The 23,640-nt window shown below is 51.7% G+C and overlaps 1 long non-coding RNA gene across 1 annotated transcript in view; it reads left to right on the top strand.

The window, feature by feature from the left end:
- Positions 1 to 4,264: 4,264 nt before the first annotated feature.
- The window catches only part of LOC309523386, a 324,576-nt gene continuing 305,200 nt past the window's right edge, over positions 4,265 to 23,640 (top strand). Inside the window, exon 1 of the long non-coding RNA XR_014215339.1 lies at positions 4,265 to 4,464. This is a non-coding gene — a long non-coding RNA (uncharacterized lncRNA). The remainder of the gene's footprint in view (positions 4,465 to 23,640) is intronic.

Here is a 23,640-nt window from a genome sequence, read left to right on the forward strand (position 1 = left end):
ACAAACCTCCAAGATTTGGCGTGTGGTTCGTACCCACAAAAGATGAGTTTCCTAGCCCTTGGACTTCCCTTTTTCCTTAACGCTTTTGGGATAAGTACATAGGCTTGAGATCCAAACACCCGAAAGTAATTAACTTTGGGCTTCTTCCCGTATAAAGCAAAATATGGCGTAGTATCAATTACCGAATTATATACCTGGTTCAGAACATGAGTAGCCGTCAGCCAGGCTTCCACCCAGTAACTTTGAAGGAGTTTGGAATCAAACAACATAGAGTTTGCCAACTCTTGCAGAACCCTGTTTTTGCGTTCGGCCACGCCTCCTTCTTGGGGGGAATAAGGTGTAGACAGACGATGCTTAATTCCCTTTTTCTTAAAGAAATTCTGCAACACAGACCCGGTAAATTCTAACCCTCTGTCTGTCTGAAAAGCAAGTACTCTAGTACCGAATTCAAGTTCTACTGCATGAACCCAATTTTTAACTGTTTCTGCAGTATCTGCTTTTGTTTTGAGAGGAAAAAACCATGTGACTTTTGTTTTGTCATCCGAGAGACACAGTGCATACCTCGAACCTCCCATGCTAGCAACAGGCATTGGGCCACATAGGTCCATATGCACAAGTTGGAATACTTTGTCAGATTTCCTATCTGAACTGGGATAGCTGCATCTATGAACCTTCGCCCTTTTACATGCAGTACAATTCAAATACTTAGTACATTTGTTCATTTTGCACCCTTCTGATAATTCAGGTTGCCTTTTAACATACTGAAAATTAATATGTCCCAAATGGCGGTGCCATAAATGAACACAAGAATTATGGGTAGGCGAGTTCACACAACCAGCATGAACCTGTTCAACTTCATCTGGACTTGTCTCAAAATAATATAACCCATTTCTGCATTCCACCTGCAAAAGAGATACGTTATTCTTTGAAATAGTGCAAACCCCATTTTCAAGCACAGTTTTAAACCCATCTCTATCAAGTTCTGACACAGACAAAATACACCCCTTCATTCCCTTTAGCACATAGGCATCAATTTCTGTATGCAAACAATTCAAGAACACTGTGCCTACGGTCTCTAAGGAACGTTTAGTTGAATCTGCCATTGTCACAACTTTAAGGGTTTGCAAATGCCTGCAATTCTGCAAACGGACACTAGATGGCGCCACCAGGTGGTGAGATGCACCACTGTCGATCAACCAGCCTAGATTGCTGCCTTGGCCACGCCCTTGCATCAACGCCGTTGCTGAAGCCATGTGCTGTGTGCTGTGGGAGTAGCCACGACCTCCTCCTCTTCTTCGACGTCCCCTGGAACTCCTTGTCTGGTAACTAGGGGCAACGGCCTTGGTGCTGTCTTGACCAGGTTCACGTGTACAATTCCTGATTAAATGGGAAGAGGAACCACAGCGAAAACAGCGTCTAGCTGCAAAAGCATTTACTGTGTTCTCAAACTCAGCATCCCCACTCTTAGGCACAGCATAACTCCTCTTTGAAGACAAACCTCTTTCTCTTTGCCTTTTATCCTGTTCATCAGCAAGTCGAGAAGAAATGTATTCAAGGGTTAATTCAGATGAAGGCATAGCTTCCAAAGTTAAAGCTAGAGTCTCATAGCTTTTATCAAGAGAAGACAACAAAATGTATGACTGCTGCTCCATAGAGAAAGGAATGCCCAGCTGTCTTAGTTGATTAAAGGCAGACACCATTTTGGCAATATGTTCTTTCACACACGCTCCTGGTTGGAGACGTAAATCAAACAAACATCTTGTAGCATGGATCTTGGCCCCCGCAGTGTTTCTGGAATTTAGCTGCTGCAGAACCGTCCAGACCTCATGCGTGTTCTTTAACTCAGAAACATAAGGCATTTGCTCTGGTCCCACTGCCAAAACTAATAGACCTTGGGCTTTCCTGTCACGTTTCTGTGAAGCTGCTGCTGCTGCTTTGTCTTCTGCAGACGCGTCTGCAGCTGCCTGTAAAGGCGGTGCTTCAGTACAACTCCACAACTCTTTTGCTTGCAACCAAACCCTTACTCTAGCCTTCCAATCTTGCCAATTTTTCCCATTGAGTCGCGTAAAGGGGACAGTAAAACTTTCCTGGGACTCTGCCATCCTCCCTGGGGCTTAGGAACGATACTCACACACCTGTAGACCGTCTCCGAGCTGCTGAGGTGGCTCCTTGAGGAATAAGATGTTTGCCAGCGAGTACAAACTGCGCAGTGCCTGTTTAAAACTTTTTCTAGGCACGTTGCAGGACTCAAGCTGCTTTGAAGGCTTTCGTTGTCGGCTTTCTGTCTTCGCTCCAGTCCTTTCATAAATCACTCTGAACTGCACTCCTTATCTCCTTCTTGATGTACAAACAGCCATAACCTGTCCATTAAACTTTAATTAGTTTAATGTTAAGTAAACGTCCAGTGCGCTTCCAACGCCATAAATCTTATCTCAGCAGAGAATTTCGTGCAGCGGTTGAAGAAGGCAGGAGAGTCAGTACCTTTCAATGAAGAATCCTGGAGCAAGCACTTTGGAACTCGGGAAAAAAACTTTATTTACAAAAGAAAAACCCTGGCGATAAAGCACACATGCTTTTATCTTCGGCATAAAGAAAACTTTACTCTAAACTTAACTCATACTAGCAAACACGCCCATGGCCACAAACTGAGTCTGTGAGTCAGGTCAAGGGGGGGGGGGAGAGAGAGAACACACAGGTGAACTGACTATTTATACAAACTAACTCACATTCCTGGATGCTTAATGACTTCCAGCTGCTCAGTGATTAGAGCGACTTGTTACCTCTTAACCCTTTAGTACCAACAGAGTTTATAGACATTCCCCTTTAAGTTCGCAACGGTAACGTGTGCTCAGGTTCGCTAGAACCTCTATAATAATTACTCTGGTAATTTCCCCTTTTGTTCCCTCTTAAAATACAAGACACGGCACAGTCTTTATAAAAGTATAAAAGAGTTTACTCACGTTCTGTTCACAATATGATCCCAGAAGGCAGACAGCTTAAAAAAGGTTACATACATTCAGAATCTATCTTGTAGCAAGATAGTCCTTTCCTCCTCTCTTGGCTGGGAGCCAAGAGAGCATCCTTAGATGTTTCCTCATTGAAGGAAGATGGCAGAGAGAGAGAGTGGCTGCCTGCCCTGTGCTTTTGTCATTACCTGCACAGGTGAGGCCACACCCACCTCTGGTCACATGCGGAGGAAGTCAGTCCCCAGGAAGCTTACCTGCTTGCTGGACTGACATCCCTCCCCATGTTCTAACATGTACACTCTAGGAATGTTGTCATTGACTGCTCCTGTGTTTACATCCCACAGGGTGACCTTGGGCCAGTCACACTTCTCTGAAGTCTCTCAGTCCCACTCGCCTCACAGAGTGTTTGTTGGGGAGGAAGGTAAATGAGAATGTTAGCCGCTTTGAGACTCCTTCGGGTAGTGATAAAGCGGGATATCAAATCCAAACTTCTCTTCTTCTAACATTTTATTTAGATTGTTGGAACCTGCCCTGGGACCTTAGGGTGAAGGGCAGGAAATAAGTAAGAAAAACAGCAACAGAACATGGATGGGCCTTCATAGGTTGATGGGCTGCAGCCCCAGCCAGCATGATGAGATGATGGGGTCACATGTTCACCGCCCCTTGTCTAGAGCACGTTGCAGAGGCAGTGGTAGAAACTGAACAACAGCTGGAGCCCCAGCCTACGACTTTGTCTGGGCAATGCAGCACACAGCAGCTGGTGAACCATGCCTCCTGCCTCCTTCCCATCTTCCTCTCCAGAAATGTTCAGGGTGGTTAGTTCTATCTCAAGCGACCACATTCAAGAGAAAGAGGGGGGAGCAAGAGAGCTTTAGCAGCACAGCAGTGGCAAGCAGCCCATCACTAAATGGAGTTGGCAAGGATGGAGAATTTGATCCCCTCATCCCCAGGGCAGCTGTTGATTAGGATCCAGTTCATCCCCCCTCCCCCCCCCCGCTAATACTCCCCGCCCCTGTCGAGAGAGAGAGAGAGAGAGAGAGAGAGAGAGAGAGAGAGAGAGAGAGAGAGTGTATTGGTGTGGGGAATGACACATGCTGTATCAGAGTCTTAGTGCAAGAGTAGCTGGTGCCTGCTAAAGAACACAGGAGCCTTGCTGGGTTAGATCAGCATTTTGTTCCCACAATGGCCAACCACATGCCCTTGGGAGTCCATAGGGACACGGGGACTAGAGCACTCTGTCCATCATGTTCCCCAGAAACTGGTAATCAAAAGCATGTGGTTTGTGATACTAGTGGCAAGAAATTGTTCAGTTTCTGTTAATTGATTCTCATGAAAACTTACAGATTCTGGCTTCACACAATTAACTCAAGGCAGTGTCAATTTACTCTTGGCAGAAAGCCAAGGTCTGCTTGACCTAGAAACTATTTACACTGATTGGTTAACGACCAGCACTCAACTCTGTTATCTAGGAATGCTAGCACAGTTTGGGGTTAGGTGTGTTGAAGGCGTAGAAGTGCTGTGTATGGTTAAGAGAGAGAGAGAGAAAGAAAGGATTTATTTGCTTTGCTTTGTATGCAGAAACTCTGCTGGTTTTTTTCCCCTTTTAATAAATCCTGTAAATAGTTATTCTGAGTCTAGCTGACTAGTCATTTCCACCTCAACTAGCTTCTTCGCTGTGCAGGAAAACTCTGCTACGTTTGGGCTAAAGCCATTAGGGCTATGCCTGACACTTCAAAGTTCCATGATAGCCACTGATAAACATATCCTCCATGGTTCTAAATGTCTACAGCTGTCCAAATTGACAGTCACCACTGTCTCCTTGTGGCTAGGATAATACACCCAAGTAGATCTGATTTCGAGAGGAGTGACATTTCCCTGAGCCACCCCAAAGCAGCCACTACCGCTTCCCAAATGCCAGTGCTCAGGTGGTAAGAGTAAGCCAGAGTGGCATAGCCTGTGCAGCAGTGGCTGCGCACAGAGACAAGGAGAAAACTGGCTCTTGGGGCCAGAGGGGGCTGGCGCCTGCATCATGAGACTGGGCTTTCTGCCTCCCGTGCTGCCAATCGCAAGCGGACCCAGAGTCAAGCAGCGCGAAATCAGTGACAAGCAGTGCTGGCAAATTCTGGTTTCGTCTCCGTTCTCCTCTGCCGAGTTCTACAAGGGCCACGTTGAGACTAGGGAAGAGACCAAAGCAGAGAGCTAGAGCCACCACCTGGACTGGATTTGAGTCAGAAGGCAGGCAGGTGCGGGTTGCCTGAGAGGAAAGTCAGGTTGGTGGGGTAGTGCCTGGTTTGCCCTAAGGGACCAGCTGCCACTGCATGGAGCAGCTGCTGATCGGTGACAAGGGCAACTCCATTTACGTGCCTTCGAGGCACATGCACACTGCCGCAAAGCTGGAAGGGGCACTTGAAGGGGCAAAAATGCCCCCCCCCAAGAGCACAAAAGCGGCAAAGTGGCATGGAAACAGCATCTCGACTCCCTCCCAGGAGCTTTGGCACCGACCTCTCAGGCCTGCGGAGAGTTGGAGCAAGGAGTTTTGCAGGGAGGCTGCTGGTTTTCAAAAGGCCTTTCAAAAGGGCTTCCGGAAGTTTAGAGGGTGCTTGCAGGCTTTTCCAATGCTGTCCCCAACATACACAATTTCATTTAAACGCACGGTACCTCGGAATGCAACCCCCGTGTAAACCTGATTTGAGCCCGCTACAAGAACATCTAGAGGATAGCAAACCAACTGTCATCTTTTCTAGGAAGCTGTCTTCTCCCTGAGATCAGAGGAGGAAGGCAAGAGCAAAAGACAACCAAGGGTGTTAATGGCACAGGCCCTGAGAAGAGAAAGAAACAGCCCGTTGGCTGAACAGTATCTGGGCAGATGGCAGGGAAATGCACACGGTTCAGTGGCCCTGCGAAAGGGCAGGTGGGAGGACCAGAACCTGGGATGACTCAGTCAAGGCAAACAAAGGGCATGAACAGCACACAGGAAGCGGATGCACAGCTACAGAAGCTGAAGCTGAATGCAGCGGAGGACCCCCAGCCCCCACATTTCTGAGTGGAAGAGCAGCTGTTTTTCAAGCAGGCAAGCAGAGTGGGAAGGGTAGACATCCAGCACAAGGCTTCCAAGGAGGTCCCGAAGCAGCTTGGTAGGTAGCTCCCACTGATGGTGAGGAAATAGTCCTTGCCACGGTCAAGGTGAAGGACAAAGCTAGCCTCAATCTTCTCTTCCTTGCGGACGCACACATCCAGGGAAATGTCCCCCGTCTCACCTAAAACGGGAGGAGGTCAGGTAGATACACTCTTTGGCACAGCCAAGTTGGCTTGTCTGTAAATTAAAAGAGAAGACAGTGAGGAATTGAACAGAAGGACACAATAGGAGCCTGCTGGATCAGGCCAATGGCCCATCTAGTACAGCATCCTGTTCTCACAGGTGTATGGGGGAAACCTTAACTTCAAGAATTAGGGGAAGAAGCGACTCAGTTCCCACCCCCAGCCCACTTTCCTCTCTAGTCCTCCAAAGCAGCAGCTGCACAGAAGATGGTGACAGGATACTGGGGGGTGAGAGAAAGTGATCCTAACAAAAGAATATAAAAAGGGAAAGGATTTTTGCGCCCCCAATGTAACTTTCTTTTTTAGTTAGTTTACATTTCATTGAGTTTTTAAAAGTTTGGCTAGTTCTATATGATCCCCAAGATATTTTTGTGCCTCCACAACATAAAAATACGCATTGTTTTAAAAAAGTAATTTTTGGACGGAATGCTCTCACTGGTTCCCTGCGATGCCAAAAGGTGTTTTGGGACCCTCCAGCATTGTTTGGCTTCAATTCATTTGTGTGTGTGTCTTTGTTTAAAGCTGGTCACACACACTTTTACACTTTGGGCTCAGCTGCTTTGACGCGTGGCCCTTGGAGGCTTGAGCATGGGGCAATGCAGCCCACAAATGTTAAGCCTCCCCTGCTCTACCAAACTCCCAAGGTTTGAGGGAGGAGGGTTGGGAAGAGGAGGAGAAAAGGAAGGCCTTCCATAGATGAGCCTTGGGGTCCCTTTGCGTGGACAGGCGGAGTCCCCAGATCCTGCACGGTCCCCCCGTCATGTGAATAACGACTCAAGACAACGTGCTATGGGATTAAATTGGCCACAACTTTATTAAATTTCAAATGTGGGTAGACCTTGGCTCAGGCATTGGGCGTTCTCCCTCCCCGGTCCCCAGCCGGGGACCTAGGGAGCATCAGGGTTATCCAGTGTGTGGGGGGGGGATGGGCCGGCTCTGGAGAACATATGTTCAAGCAGAGATGGCCGCCCCCGTAACGCCGCCGCCGCAGGAGGGAGCAATGACGACCTTTCTGTGTACGGCCAAAGCCTCCCTTCAGAAAACCCCTTTAACGGGGAATCCTGGTATCGCCGCCGCAAGAGGAAGATGGACAAAAGGATTCCGCCCAAGGCCTGATACCGCCAAAGTTGTGACGTTTTGCTACGGGAAAGGCGAAACCTGCCAATGCAGGGAAATTCCTTTCCGGCCCTTTAACAGCGACCTTAACGTAGCAGCGCCCGCATACCTGTGAAGAAAAGTTAACCTGCAAAACCTGTGAAGAAAAGTTAACCTGCAAAATAAGACCTTAACTGAGGGTGGGTAGGGTGGGAGAAGCTCTGGAGCCAAGTGAGGATTCCTAGGTAAGATCCTCCCTCTATTGTGTGGGCAGGTAATCCCTCCCCTACCTGGCCTGGTCTCCTTGGCAACGCTTCCCCCAGGTGGGATTGGACAACTGACTGAGGTAGGTGGAGACCTCCAGGTATCCCACCTGAGGGAAGGCAAAGCCAAGCCTATGCTGTTGGAGCCGCTCCAGATCTAGGGGCTGCACGCGTCCACGCAAAGGGCGCCCCCCATTTTAAGCGGGGAGCGGTCATTGCGTGGACAGGCGGAGTCCCCAGATCCTGCACGGTCCCCCCGTCATGTGAATAACGACTCAAGACAACGTGCTATGGGATTAAATTGGCCACAACTTTATTAAATTTCAAATGTGGGTAGACCTTGGCTCAGGCATTGGGCGTTCTCCCTCCCCGGTCCCCAGCCGGGGACCTAGGGAGCATCAGGGTTATCCAGTGTGTGTGTGGGGGATGGGCCGGCTCTGGAGAACATATGTTCAAGCAGAGATGGCCGCCCCCGTAACGCCGCCGCCGCAGGAGGGAGCAATGACGACCTTTCGGTGTACGGCCAAAGCCTCCCTTCAGAAAACCCCTTTAACGGGGAACCCTGGTATCGCCGCCGCAAGAGGAAGATGGACAAAAGGATTCCGCCCAAGGCCTGATACCGCCACCCGAGACCGCAATTGCGGTCTCGCCGCCAAGACTACCAACATCTGAAAGACGCCTTTTCCATCCTCCACCAATCAATCAGGCCATGCCTGATGTCGCTCAGCCAACGCTCGTTACCAAGGTCCAATAGGTGCACGCCATCGGGCTGAAATAGCTCCTGCATGTAAACTTTAATGTTGGGGTGTTTCACGACCCGACCTCCCATGCGAGTGGTTGCAGAGCGCACTGCCCTATTGATTTTTTCCACAGTGTAATTAAGTCTAGTGGGTTTGATGTTGCCATGCCAATGCAAGCGTGGCAGAGGTTCGGACCAGAAAATCGTGATATTGGGGTGAGTGGCGTGTGCGCTTTCCAGGTCTGCGATCGCTGTTTTGATCAAAATTATGCTTTTACGCACGACCAAGTCATTTTCGCAGAGGTGGAGCACAACCGCGCTTGGTGGGTGGCGGAACGCAAGTTCGTGACGCAACCGAGGGAGCAGGGCATCCCACTGCGGAACGCAAGTTCATGACGCAACCGAGGGAGCAGGGGATCCCAACGCCTTCCCCGTTGTCCGAACCAGGCAATGGAGATCTTTGGCTGCAGACCCAGATGTTCTCCGCCTGGACCAGGTGGCTTCGGAACGCAAGTTCGTGACGCAACCGAGGGAGCAGGTGATCCCAACGCCTTCCCCGTTGTCCGAACCAGGCAATGGAGATCTTTGGCTGCAGACCCAGATGTTCTCCGCCTGGACCAGTGGTGGCTTCGGAACGCAAGTTCGTGACGCAACCGAGGGAGCAGGGGATCCCAACGCCTTCCCCGTTGTCCGAACCAGGCAATGGAGATCTTTGGCTGCAGACCCAGATGTTCTCCGCCTGGACCAGTGGTGGCTTCGGAACGCAAGTTCGTGACGCAACCGAGGGAGCAGGGGATCCCAACGCCTTCCCCGTTGTCCGAACCAGGCAATGGAGATCTTTGACTGCAGACCCAGATGTTCTCCGCCTGGACCAGTGGTGGTATGGATGGCCTTCCAATGCACTATGCTGTGGCCGAAGATCCACACATGCTTGGGGGTTGAGCCTGAAAGAAAGGATTATATGGTATCTGTCAGTGTCTGCTGGTTGTATCTAATGTAGCCTTTGAAGGCAGCTGAACGCCACCGCCCCATTGCTTTTATGTGTTCTGCCGGGAGGCCGCTTGCAGCTGCCGTGGTTGCTGCACCGATACGAAAGGAATGCCCAGAAAATTGTGCCGGGTCACCTACACAAGCATGAATGGCCTTACGCAATATTGAGTCAAATTGGCAACGGGTCATGGGGCGGCCTGATGCATGAATGGGAGGGCCTGGTCCTGGAGGACGTACCTTCAGGAATTTGCGTGTGTCCGTGACCGGGCATGGTCCAGTGTGTGGGGAGGGGGCTAGGCTTAGCGTGGTACCCCTACCTAGTTGATCGGTTTTGGAGGCTCGGATTTTGACTTGTAGCATGCGCCTGTCAGGGTTGATATCAGCCACAGACAAGCCCCTGCGATGAGATGACAGTGTGCCCCCAACGCACTCTCCGATACGGAGCGCACCAAAGAAGGCCAGGGAGAAGGCCGCCCTGAATAGCCTAACCTCATAGTTGGACCAGCAGATACTGGGGAGCACATCCGATATCAGCCGGAGGATCTCAATGGTTACTGTCCTCCTCTTATCTGGAATGGGCGGGTGAGAGCGACGCCACCCTGCAAAGCTTCCTTACGTGGGAAGTGTTACAGGGGTCTGGGAGCCAAAAACAGTTGCTGAAGTATGAGAAAGCAGCCTTGTGAAGGCTGATTGTCTTAAGGGGCCATGCCTCTACGCTTTAGGTGAACTATTAGAACATCATACTCCTTAGCTGCACGTCTGCGTCGTAAACCAAACTTATCTCTGAACCCCTCAAATTGGGACCATGCTCTGGTGTAGGATTGCAATGTTGATGGTGCAAGGGGGCTCAGTACCCCTGCTGTCACTTCTCTCGACTGAGTTCCCAGAGGTCCTCCGGAAAGGCTTCTGGGAGTTGATCGGCCTCGGGTGCTAGGTCGCCAAAACGCTCCATCTGAAAGCGAGACAGGGCATCTGCAATGTCGTTATTGAGGCCCGGGGTGAACCGCGCGGAAAAGGAGATGTTACCTTTCAGACATTCCAGCACGAAGAGACGGAGCACGCGAATTACCCTGTTGGCTTTTGCAGATTGCTTCGCAATGATTCTTACCACCGCCTGGTTGTCCGACCAGAAGCACACCCTGGTGTCCTTGAGGAGGTCCCCCAAACCCGGAGAGCCACTAGGATTGGGAAGAACTCAAGAAAAGTTAAATCGCATCTAATGACCTCCGTGTGCCAAGATGTCGGCCAAGGCTGCGCACGCCAGTGAGGTAGACACCGAAGCCAGAGCGACCAGAGGCGTCAGAGTGCACCTGTAGCTGCTCCTTAAGCAGCAGCCAATCTCGCCAAAAGGATACCCCATAGTAACTTTTCAGGAAGGTCAGCCATATTTTGAGGTCCTCCCTTATGGTATGAGTGACCCTGATGTGGGGGGGGGGCAACACCGCCAGCCGTGAGACGGGCTAGGCGTGCGCAAAAGGCGCGACCGGGCGAGATAACCCTGCCTTCAAAATAGAGGTGTCCTAAGAGTGTCTGGACCTGATGCAACGTGGTCGTTTTCTGGGCCATCGTGGTGGTAACCAATTCCCTCAACGTGGCGAGTTCGGCCAGGGGCAGGCGAGAGGTTTGGCTGACAGAATCCAGTTCAATACCCAGATATGATTTGAAACCTAGCAACCAGAAGTCCCTGGGGTGGACTGGTAACAAACGGAAGGCCGATTCGATGTCACATTTTGCCATGAGCGCGCCCGAGCCGCACTCCCTAACCAGCCTGATTGCCTGATCAAGAGATGCATATTTGACTGAGCATTGTTCTTGAGGAATGGTCATTTACTGACCCACCCTTTGGGTAAGAAAGGTTGTTGTCAGGGAACTGACATCAGAGGAAAGGGAGGTGGTAGGGCTCCCAAAGACTGGGAGAGAGCCAGCAGCTAAAGCAGGGACAAGGAGGGGGAGCGAGGGGTCTCTGGAGGAGGATCTCAGTAATGCTGAGAGAGACGCAGCAGCCCAGGCAGGAAACAGCAGGGGAGAGAAAGGGGTGAGAGATACTTCCAGCGAAAATAGCGGGGAGGTGTCAGAAGCAACTGCAGGGAGACCCTTGCTTCGCCGGAAGCTGCCACGTCGTGAGTCCAGGAGACGCGTTTCCGTTAAGGAACTTCTTTGCTGGAAGCGCTTCCGCAGGCAGCCACTGTCAGACTCTACTAGTGACTAGAGCAGACATGTCTGAGGAGCTCTGTCACACACAGAGGTTTGTGGGGCCGCACAAACTCTGAAGGGGCACTATTTTAAGCACAAGCAGCTAATCATCCCCTGACAGCAGTCTGACAGTCTCTGTACGCTGCCTGTGCAGGAGAAAGCATCATGAGCGACCCAGCCGGAGACGGAGCCGGAGGAGCAGGGGGTGGAGCTGGTCCAAGCTTGGAAGAAAGATACCGAGCGTTGGAGGTCCAACTTGCGCTGCAGACGGCGAGGCTCGAGGAGAGAAGGGCTCAGGATGCTGACAAAAAGGGGAGAACCACTCAGTTCCCCAGAAAGGTACCAGGATTGGTGCAGAAGTTTGGGGGGGACCCCAAGGATTACCATGCCTTTAGGACTGAGATGCAATATGCCCTGAATGTGCAGTTTGATGAGTTCCCTGATGAGGAATCGCGAGTTGCTTTCGTAATTGGGCATCTTGAGAAGGGGGCGCGGGACTGGGTTCGACCCCTGATGGCAACGCACAACGATATCCTAAAGGACACTATGAAATTCTTTCGTGCAATGGATATCATGTTTTCCAGCGATATTGAGGAAGGGGTGGTGCGCAGACAGCTAATGGCTTGCAAGCAGGGAAGCAGATCTGTCCGTGAGTACTGGACTGAATTTACCATGCTGATTCACAGATTGGGGTGGGATTTATCGGCAGCACCCATTCAGATGCTATTTGAAGAAGGTCTTTCTTCAGCTGTGAAAGACGAGCTGGCCAGGAGCCCCAGGGCGGTGTCTATGGATCAGCTGACCAAATCTGCGCTGACCATTGGAGCGCGCCAGGAGGCAAGAGCCTTGGAGAGGCGGGAAGGGAGAGGGGAACGTTGGAAGGAGTTACGCATTCCAGACATTCCTGAGCCAGCTTTCCCGCCGGCAGAGCCGATGGAAATCGGAACAGCCCGCGCGCGCGCAGTTTCAAAGCCCAGTGAGGGGGCGAAGAAGGAGGGAAAGGGAGCCCGGAAATGCTATCTCTGCCAACAGCCAGGCCACTTTGCCAGAGTCTGCCCCCAGAGGAAGGAATGGCAAGGGATGGTGGGAGCAGTTGAGAGGGAAGAGCAGGGAGAAACGGAGCAGGTAAAAGCCAACGCCTGGTTGCCAGAGTCAGGGCACTGCAGCCAGGCCAAAGAGCAGTGAAAGTGCCCGTGCCAGAAGCTCCTAGACCTGCTCTAGTGATTGAAGTGTCGCTAGAGCTGCAAAATGGACACCCCCTAAAAATAAAGGCGCTGTTGGACTCAGGCAGCTCCTGCAATTTTATGAGCAAGGAGTTTGCTGCTGAACATCAGATACAGACTATCCCTTTAAGCAACCCCCTGCAGGTGACCACGATCGATGGCAGGGAACTGTTGGGAGGAGGAGTCAGCTTGCAGACCGTCCCAATGATAATGAGGGTGGCAAGGCACACAGAACTGATAGCGTTTAATGTGGCCACCTTGGGAGGCGCTCCCATTATTTTGGGAATGAGCTGGCTAGCCTTACATGATCCGCTGGTGGGCTGGCATCAAAGAGTGGTTTCCTTCGGTTCAGCACATTGCTTAGAACACTGCAGGGGGGAAAAGGGGTCAGCAGGGGCCCAAGCCACCCTAGCAGGGACTGAAGTAATGGAGAAGGGGAAGGTGCCACCACAGTATGCTGATCTCAGCGACGTGTTCAGCGAGAAGGAAGCTGACCAACTACCCCCGCATAGGCCCTTTGATTGCCAGATCAATTTACTCCCTGGAGCACAGCTTCCTGTAGGCAAGTTGTATGCCATGTCAGACAGGGAAATGCAGGAGTTGCGAGCGTTCATTGACAAGAACCTGAAGAGAGGCTTCATCAGAGAGTCCAAGGCAGCGGGGGGTAGCCCAGTGTTTTTTGTGGATAAAAAAAACACGGACAAGCCGAGGCTGGTATGTGACTTTCGGCGCCTAAATGCAGTGACAGAGCCGGCGGCTTTTCCTATGCCCAGGATTGATGATATTTTGACCAGGGTGCGAAAAGGAAAGATTTTTACAAAGCTGGACCTAAGGGGGGCGTACAACCTGATACGTATAAGGAAAGGGGATGAATGGAAGACCACCATGTTCACCCCTTTGGGGGCATTTGAATACCTCGTTATGCCTTTTGGATTACAAACAGGCTCCGCGTGTTTTCAAGCCTTCATGAACCACGTACTGGGGCCTTTGCTCTACAAGAATTGCGTGGCCTTCTTAGATGACGTGTTGGTGTATTCGGAGAATGAGGAGCAACATGTGAGAGACGTCCGAGAAGTGTTGAGCAGGCTGCAAGCCAACAGACTGTGGGTGAAACTGGAGAAGTGTCAGTTTCATACCAAGGAGGTGGAATTCCTGGGGTACCGCTTGTCAGACAAGGGGTTGGCCATGGACCCCGGCAAGGTTCAAGCGGTGCTGGAATGGAAAACACCCAAGACCAAGAAGGATGTGCAGAGGTTCCTAGGGTTTGGAAACTTTTATCGTAAGTTCATCCGAAACTTCGCCCACCTGACGGCGCCCATCACGGACTGTCTCAGCAGTAAAAAGAAGTTTGTTTGGACGGGGGAGGCGGAGCGAGCGTTTGAGGAACTGAAAAGGGCCTTCGCCTCGGATGAACAACTTCTACATGTGGATTTACAAAAAAAGCTGAGGGTCGAAACAGACGCTTCTGACAGAGCCATAGGGGCGGTGCTTCTTCTGCAGCCAGGGAAGGAGGGGTCAGAGTGGCGACCGTGTGCCTTCTTTTCGCGAAAGCTGAACAAATCCGAGAGGAACTACACGGTGTACGACCGGGAACTTCTTGCGATTTATGAGGCCTTCCGGAGATGGAGGCACCTGCTAATTGGTGCACAACAGAAGGTGCAAGTGTGCACGGACCATAAGAATCTAGAGTATTGGAGAACTGCGCGAGTGCTCAACCAACGGCAGTTGAGATGGGCCCAGGAGTTCTCCAAATTTAACTTTGAGATTTGTTACGTACCAGGCCCGGAGAACGTTAGGGCGGACGCTCTCTCACGCAAACCTGAATATTTGGAGGGAGAGGGTGCACCCGAAGAGACCCATGTCATTCCTGAGGACCGCTGGGTGTGTGGGGCGGCATTGGTGGGGCAAAGGGAACTGGTAGAGGGAACGGTGCAGGATGAATACGCCCAGGACAAAATCAGGGGTCTCAGGAGGGAGGGAGACAAACCCGGGGGTTTTGAGGAGAGAGATGGGGCGTTGTACTACAAGGGAGCGTTATACATACCTGAAGGGGAATTGAGGGAAAAGGTACTCAAGCAACTGCACGATAGCCCCACAGCAGGGCATTTTGGGCAACACAAAACCATGTGGCTGGTTACCAGGGAATTCTGGTGGCCCAAGGTCAGGGAAGATGTGCGGGAATATGTGAGAGGGTGTGACCGATGCCAACGAGCCAAGGGGGAGAGGCGGGCACCGGCAGGTTTATTAGAACCACTACCCACGCCGGAGAGGCCATGGGAGGCAGTGGCAATAGATTTCATGACTGATCTGCCCAGGTCCAAAGGGAAAACAGCCATCATGGTTGTGGTAGACCTGTTAACCAAGATGGCCCACTTTATAGCCTGCTCACATGCGGTCACAGCGGAAGAAACCGCTAAATTGTTTGTGGAAAATGTGTTTAGGCTGCATGGCGCCCCCTTGAGGGTGGTTTCTGACCGAGGGAAACAATTTACTTCCAGGTTCTGGAGGAAGCTCATGAGCTTATTGCATGTAGAGGTGAATTTCTCTACTGCCCGTCATCCAGAAACCAACGGGCAGGCAGAAAGAGCTAATGGTGTCCTCCAGCAATATTTGAGGTGTTATGTGAATGACAGAGAGAATGATTGGGTGGAGAAGCTGGCGTTGGCAGAATTTGCCTACAACAATGCAGAGAACGTGTCCACGGGGATGAGCCCTTTTTTGGCTAATCACGGGTGTCATCCCCGAGCCTTCCCAGGGGGGGAGGGGGAGAACTGGAGCGTTCCAGCCGCAGAACAGTTCGTTGAAGAAATGGAAGCGATCCATCGCCAGCTCCAACTTAATTTAAACAGGGCGAAGGAGGAATATAAGAGGCAGGCAGACAAAACCAGAAGGGAAGGGGAAAGCATTAGGGTGGGGGACCAGGTGTGGCTGTCCACCCAAGGGTTACCATTTAAAGGAGGTTGTAAGAAGTTAAGACCCAAAAGACTGGGCCCATTTGAAGTCACGCAACAGGTCAACCCAGTGGCTTTCAGACTCCGGTTACCGAACCACATGAAGTTGCACCCAGTGTTCCACAGGTCGTTGCTGTCACCGTATATAGGGGACAGAGAGGGGAGGGTCAATAGGGGACCAGCTATGGAGGAAAAAGAACACAGCTACCATGTAGCGGAGATTCTCGATTCCAGGTGGAAGGGAGAGCAAGTAGAGTATTTGGTAATGTGGGAAGGGGAGCCGGAGTCGGAAAACACCTGGGTCAGGGCAGAGGATGTAGATGACGAGGTTTTGATTGAAACTTTTCATCAGAGATTCCCTCGAAAACCCCAGCCAGTGGCGAGGTTCCGGAGGGAATACTTCGCCACCACCGACGAAGAAGAAGAGTTGGAGGGGTTCTCTGATTCCGAGGTGGAGGAGGATTCAGCGAGTCGGAACGAAGACCGATGGAGGGAAATGTTCGAGACGTCTGAAGATGAAGAGGATTCTTTTCGGGGTTTCAGCTCCTCACCGCCCAGAGGAGAGAGTAGGGGCGGGGGAGAAGGGGGCCCTGGAGGGGAGGTGGATGTCAGGGAACTGACATCAGAGGAAAGGGAGGTGGTAGGGCTCCCAAAGACTGGGAGAGAGCCAGCAGCTAAAGCAGGGACAAGGAGGGGGAGCGAGGGGTCTCTGGAGGAGGATCTCAGTAATGCTGAGAGAGACGCAGCAGCCCAGGCAGGAAACAGCAGGGGAGAGAAAGGGGTGAGAGATACTTCCAGCGAAAATAGCGGGGAGGTGTCAGAAGCAACTGCAGGGAGACCCTTGCTTCGCCGGAAGCTGCCACGTCGTGAGTCCAGGAGACGCGTTTCCGTTAAGGAACTTCTTTGCTGGAAGCGCTTCCGCAGGCAGCCACTGTCAGACTCTACTAGTGACTAGAGCAGACATGTCTGAGGAGCTCTGTCACACACAGAGGTTTGTGGGGCCGCACAAACTCTGAAGGGGCACTATTTTAAGCACAAGCAGCTAATCATCCCCTGACAGTTGTGTATTAATCGAAACTCGCCTGGGGCCTTCTTAGGCACGATACCTAGTGGAGACACTATGAGGGTGGGAAATGGACCTGCCACTCGCCCCAGCAAACGTTCTTTGGTGATCTTCTTCTCAGCAATGTGTGGCATATCTCGGACAGACTTTGGTTTGGGGGATTGGTGCATGAAGGGGTGACTACCACTGGGATGTGGAAACCTTCCCTAGAGCCCTCCTCAATGTATTTTGCTGCCTCTTTATTGGGGTACTGGAGTAAAAACGGCAGCATTGCTGATATAGATACGGGTGAGGGGGCTAGGGAAAGGAGAACACTATTTGCGGGCATTGTTTTTGCTTTGCTGTGTGCCAGAGGAGCCTGTAGAGGCTCCGGCCTCTCTTTTGTCTTGAGATGTGCCTGCGCCTTGAAAAAACTTCTACCCCCGAAAACATTTTGTGGTGGGGCGAGATCCACTACCGCGCTCGCATTCATGGGCAAATCGGCATTTTTCTCTGAAGCAGGAACCGTTGTTATACTCCCAGCAAGATCTCTTGGGGGCCTTGGATTGGTATTTGGACTGTTTCACATTGTCAGACCCTTTCTTGAAGAATGGGGCAACCAACTCAGACCACACGTCATCATCTTCGATATCCCATCTAGCTGTGTCGTCCCCTGCCGCCCGCTCCCTGAATGCCTGGTCATAGGCAAGTGCCGCCTCCCCCCCAGACATGGCTTCAGCCTTTAGGGTGATAAGTAGGTAGTTGGTCAGGTGCCAACCCCTGTCAGGGTAACTAGCGACTATAATACCCATGTAAGTGGTGTATGCAGTGAGCCAATTACGAAAGGTACGCTCAACACTCATTTTTTTATCTTTTTTCCTCTGCTTGGCGGATTTAGATTTTAGGCATGTCGAAGAGGCAGGGGATAGCAGATCAAACAAATCCACAAACTCCCCATTAAGGATGCGTTCCCGCAACATCTCGCGCAGGCAAAGGCCTGGGGGCTGGTCAGTTCTTTTGAAGTTGGATTTCCTAATGCTACCTCTGGAGTCAATGCCCTCCTCGCCGCACAGCACAATAGCACCATGTTCACGCCTGTGCCTCCGGTTGCGGCACCGCCAGACCCAGTGCGGCAGCCCTGGGGCGTGGGGGCCTGTAACCCAATAGCCTTTAATGCTCCCCCCCCCCCCGTTTACTATCAGTGGAGCTGATCTAGGGGCTGCACGCGTCCACGCAAAGGGCGCCCCCCCATTTTAAGCGGGGAGCGGTCATTCCAACTCTACACTTCTCTGATTCCCGAGAGAGACGCGCTGGGCTCCAAGTATCCCTCGCAGGGCTCAGCGCGAAGCCATGGCTTCCAATCCTGGCTGTCACTGAGCTTGGGGATAAAGGAGAAGTGGAGGGTGAGCTGCCCGTTGTTTGTGATCTGGAACTTCTCCTTCTGCAGCTGCCGGAACTTCACATTCTCAAACGGAAACTGGAGAGCAAAAGGGGGGGGGGAGGAAAGAGAGTGCTTGCCTTCAGCAGAGGCAAGGAAACGAGCTCCAGGGGGAAGTTTGTCCTTGTCTCGTTTAGGGGACTGCACATGCAACAGGTCCACGTGGGGCTCTCCAGATATTGCTGCACTTGCCCCTGGCCATGTTGGCTGGGGATGATGGGAGTTGTAGTCCAGCATCTGGAGGGTACCGCGCTGGCTACCCCTGGAGTCTTTGCCTGCGAGGAAGAGGAAGAGGCTGCCGCTCAGTGGAAGGGCATCTGCCTTGCCTGCAAAGGTCCCAGGTTCTATCCCCAGCATCTCCAGGTAGGGCTGGGAGAGATCCCCCGGAAATCAAGACTGAGCTAGAAGGGCCAAGGGCTTCTTTCCCCCCTGGTCTTTTTGCAGCAAACCCTCTTTAAGGGGTTGGAGAGGATCCTATTCGTCTTTACCTCCCTCCAGGGAGGGAAGGAATTCGTTCTCCATCCTGTCCATCAACTGAACAATATCCTCAAACACTTTCCGGTACCGTCGGTCAGCCACAACCTTCACCTATGGGGGGGGGGGGCAGAGCACATTTGTTGGAGCTATGGACTAAAGGGGGGGGGCATGAGTTAAGAGCAGAAAGGCCTGACGCACCCCCCTGTTCCCAGCCCTGAAAGAGGCAAGTACTGTAACTCTGAGAGCTTCCCCAGGATGGCAGCGGCTGTGACTTCCAGAGCCAATGGGCTGAAGCCAAATGCTCCAAGCCAAGTACCACAGCAGCTCCATTGCATGAATGGAGCCAACGGTTAAGGTATACAGTTCAGCCCATGTGGTCTGCCATGCCTGCAGGAGCAGCGTGTACTCAGAACAGTGGAGAATGGAAGCCTAGGGATTTAAGAGAGCCAAAACCTGCCCACTCCTTGCACCGGAAGTCATTGGCCAAGGAGGAGCTCTGTGGAAAGGGGCCTGGTTGTTGGTCAGGGCCTGCTCAGATTCGAGGAGGTGCCACATAGCAGGCAACTAAAAACCCTGAATAGACGATAGCCCTGGCCAGGGCAGGTGTTACCCCTGTGAGGAAGAGGGAGCCGACGGGCTTGTGGTCGCTCCTTTTCAATTCCATGTGGCTTTGGTAGCTGAGCTGATTCACGCTGCCTCCTCTCCAGAGGATTGGCTCACACCATGCTGGCACACGGCACTTCCCACTGCAAGGAGACAGGAGAGACACCAGGACTGTTGGACTGGCTGAGGCAACACACAAGGCTCACACAGTCAAACTTTGGCTCCACACACGGCCTGTGATCTTGACCACGGTCAACAGCTGGAGATGATGGGGCTTGGGAGTCCAACTTCTGAAGGGGCGGACCTTGCAGGTGTGCAGGCATTTTGCCTCATGGAGAGAGTTGTCAGGAAATCAAAAGCTGCCTTCTACCAGGTCAGAATGAATTTCTGACCTCCCCCAGTTTGGATTCCTACATTGCAGGGGATTGGACTAGATGACCCTCGTGATCCCTTCCAACCCCACAATTCATTAATTAAGTCTCCTCTGGCTGGCAGCAGCTCTCTGTGGCCCAATCCTTTTTCAGGTGGAGGTGCCTTTCAACTTGAGACTCTGCATACAAAGCATATGGCACACCACCAAATGATGATCCTTCCCCAAAGCAAGGGGCCCCGTTATTCTTGTTCAGACACTATTTTTTCAGTGACCCAAAAGACCCTTTCTGGCACCTGAAATGCTGCCCAAAGGAGCCTGCTGTTTTCCGGCTTCGTCACTACATGTTCCGCCTGTCCTTTTGATTTCCCCATTACCACAGCAAGAGCAATGAAACTAGCAGGCCTAGGTGGCTTCTGACAGTTGTCAAGAACCACAAGAATATGCCAAATCCTGGATGGTGAGGCTCAGTGCCTACTAGCCATAATGGCCACAGAACATACTCCACCAAGAGAAGCAGTATGGCTTGGAGGAGGGGAGCGTGCTGTTGCACTCAGGTCCTGATTGTGGGCTCCCCGAGAGGCATCTCATTGGCCAATGTGAGAACAGGATGCTGGGCCAGATGGACCAATGGCCTGATCCAGCAGGGCTGCTCTCATGCTCTTATGCCCTGGCAGACTCATCTTGAGAGAGCACCAAGTCTCATTCCCAGACTTCCTTGACACAAAGAGGATTCTCATTCAGCCTGCTCACCTTTCAAGGAACTGCAACACCGCTTATACACACCACGAAACAGAGGATGCTGGTTATCAGGACAAATGTGGGGGAAAGGAGCCAAAACATTTCCAGAGCAGGGATGGCTTGAGGAAGACAACATATCACAGCCTTGCATTTCACAACTCGCCTAGCAGCCTTTGGCAACCCGGAATTCCATGCAAGCAAAGTGAGCAGGCGAAGGAGAGCTGGATCTCTCTCTTCCTCCGTGGCTTGGTGTCCATTCTGGCTGCAGAGGAAAGGAAGTCCGTTCAGCCCTCAACTCTAGCCCTCCTCCAACAGCTTGCTTAGCACAAAGCCATGTTTAAAATATATTTTTTACTAGCCTGCTCAGGAGGATGGAAAGGCAGGACACTACTAGCATCTCCGCAGACTAGGAAAAACAAACAAGCCTTGCAGAAGAATGATTGAGAGGACTTACTTACAAAGGCTCAACTATCAAGCAGGCGCTTACCTGGAGTCCCAGCGATCTGTTTTAGAGTCAAATTTGTACGTCGGGATGAACTTGATCTCTCCCTCTGTGAAATCAGCAAAAGCTGTCTTTTGGGTACACTGAATGTTTAGCTAAAGCCAAAAAGAAATCGCTAATCAGCAGAGAAGCAAAAGACCCCCTGTTGCCTGACAATGGAGTCTATTAACAGCCACTGTTGTGCTGGAAGACCAAGGTGAAGTACTAGTAGGTTAAAGGTAAAGGTAAAGGTAAAGGGACCCCTGGTTGGACAGTGTTCTCGAAGCTACAAACATGAGTCTGACCAAACTGCGGGAGGCAGTGGAAGACAGGAGTGCCTGGCATGCTCTGGTCCATGGGGTCACGAAGAGGCGGACACGACTAAACGACTAAACAACAACAACAACAAAGTGACCCCTGACCATTAGGTCCAGTTGTGACCGACTCTAGGGTTGTGGCGTTCATCTCACTTTATTGGCCAAGGGAGCCGGCATACAGCTTCCGGGTCATGTGGCCAGCATGACTAAGCTGCTTCTGGCGAACCAGAGCAGCACACGGAAACACCGTTTACCTTCCCACCAGAGCGGTACCTATTGATCTACTTGCACTTGGACGTGCTTTCGAACTGCTAGGTTGGCAGGAGCAGGGACCGAGCAAGGGAAGCTCACCCCGTCACGGGGATTCGAACCGCCGACCTTCTGATCGTCAAGCCCTAGGCTCTGTGGTTTAACCCACAGCGCCACCCGCGTCCCTACTAGTAGGTTAGCCAAGTGCAAACTGCTGAAATCCTATCTTATACACACTTATTAAAGGTACAGGATGCTTGTGCATTTTTGCCCCATGTCATCTTAAATTACTTTGCTGCATCACACGACAGGAAAACCCTCTAACTCAGGAGTAGCAGACACGTGGCCCTCACAATGCTGAAGAACTACAATTCCCATCATCCCTGATTACTGGCCATGATGGCTGGAGCCAACAGGAACTGCAGCTCAGTAACATCTGGCAGACCACAGGTTAGCCATACCTACAATATGCATTGTTATATGTACCAATAATCCATACAAACTGTTAACAACCACCAGAATACACCCTGACACTATGAGCAACTGCAAAACCATCCTCTTGCATCCTACGTTGGCTCCCGGGACGTTTCTGAGCACAATTCTGAGTGTTGGTGCCAACCTTTAAAGCCCTAAATGGCCTCAGCCCTGAAAGAGTGTCTCCATCCCCATTGTTCAGCCCAGGCATCAGGGTCCAGCACCGAGGGCCTTCTGGCGGTTTCCTCACTGTGAGAAGCGAAGTCACAGGGAACCAGGCAGAGGGCCTTCTGAGTAGTGGCACCTGCCCTGTGGGACACCCTCCCGTCAGATGTCAAGGAGATAAGTAACTATACAGCCTTTAGGGAAGTTTTTAATGTTTTATGATGGTTTTGCATATGTTGGAAGTCTGAGGCTGCCCCCCCCTTGCCTTCCTTGCAGCATCCTTCTCAAAGGGCTAAGGCATGACTACGCTCACAGAGTTTAAATCCACCATAAGGTGCAGCAATCAGGCCTCTGTTTCAACACAAAATACCAATGATCCTTATGCCAAGTGGGAGAAAGGTCATCAACATGATGAACACATAAACCTTGGAGAGAAAAATGTAAAACAAAAAGCACCAGCAATTTAATTGGACTTAATGGAAGTATCTGCTGATAAGAACATGTGAGCAATGCCATTTCCGAGCCTCGGGAGGAGAGGGTGTTGCGGGCTGGCCCCTCCCACAAGCGCGGGGCTGGAGTTTAGCCCTGCGAGAGCCAGGGAATCCCCGGGGGCGTGCCTCTCTGCCTTCCCCCTGCCCGCCAATCGGCGGGCCGGGGAGGCGTGGCCTGGGTGTGCCAGAGAGTGGCCCTCAGAATGGCGGGGTCAGCCCATTACCCGCGACCTTACATTCTTGGAATTTTTCCCGATAGTAGTAGCGGTACATCTTTGGGCGGAGCAGTTTAGCAATCATAGGGTTTGTTTCAATACAGACAATCAAGCAGTGGTTGCGGTCCTGACTAGGCAATCCGCGCGCTCCACCAGAGTAGGAAACCTTCTACGATCCTTTGTACTTCTGTGTCTGGAACGGAACATATACTTTTCGGCCAAATTCGTACCTGGCGTTAATAATGACATCGCGGATGCTCTGTCTCGTTTTCAGATGGAGCGCTTTCGCTCATTAGCGCCGGATGCGGAGCAATCATCGATGCCTTTCCCGGAGCATCTCTGGAATCTTGGGAGAGAGAAGTAATGAAGGGAGTATTTGGTGCTGTGGCTCCGTCCACGATGCGTTCGTACAAGAGGGCTTGGGCCGATTTCCTAAAATTCCGTAGTAAAGCACCGGGCGCTAGGCCCTTCGCTACACCTTCAACGAGGGAGGTCCTCCACTACTTGGCTCACCTCAAAGAGTTAGGCAGGGCGCCTAAGACCCTTAATATCCAGTCGGCAGGGATTTCTTACTTCTGTAAAGCCTTTTTTGCGACCGACCCGTGCGCGGCTTTTATCGTACGCAAGACACTGGAAGGATGGCGCAGACAGCACCCCCCTAGTGCAGACGGGAGGCGGCCTATAACGTATGACATCTTGTCACAGATCCACAAAGCATTACGCTCAGTGTGCTGGTCTAAGTATGAAGCGCGCCTATTCTCGGCTGCGTTCTCCATATCATTTTTTGGCGCGCTACGTATTGGGGAGGTCGTCTGCGAAGGGGGGGTTAACCATGCACA

This window comes from Podarcis vaucheri (genome assembly GCF_965113315.1).
Source record: "Podarcis vaucheri genome assembly, chromosome: W".
Taxonomy (NCBI): domain Eukaryota; kingdom Metazoa; phylum Chordata; class Lepidosauria; order Squamata; family Lacertidae; genus Podarcis; species Podarcis vaucheri.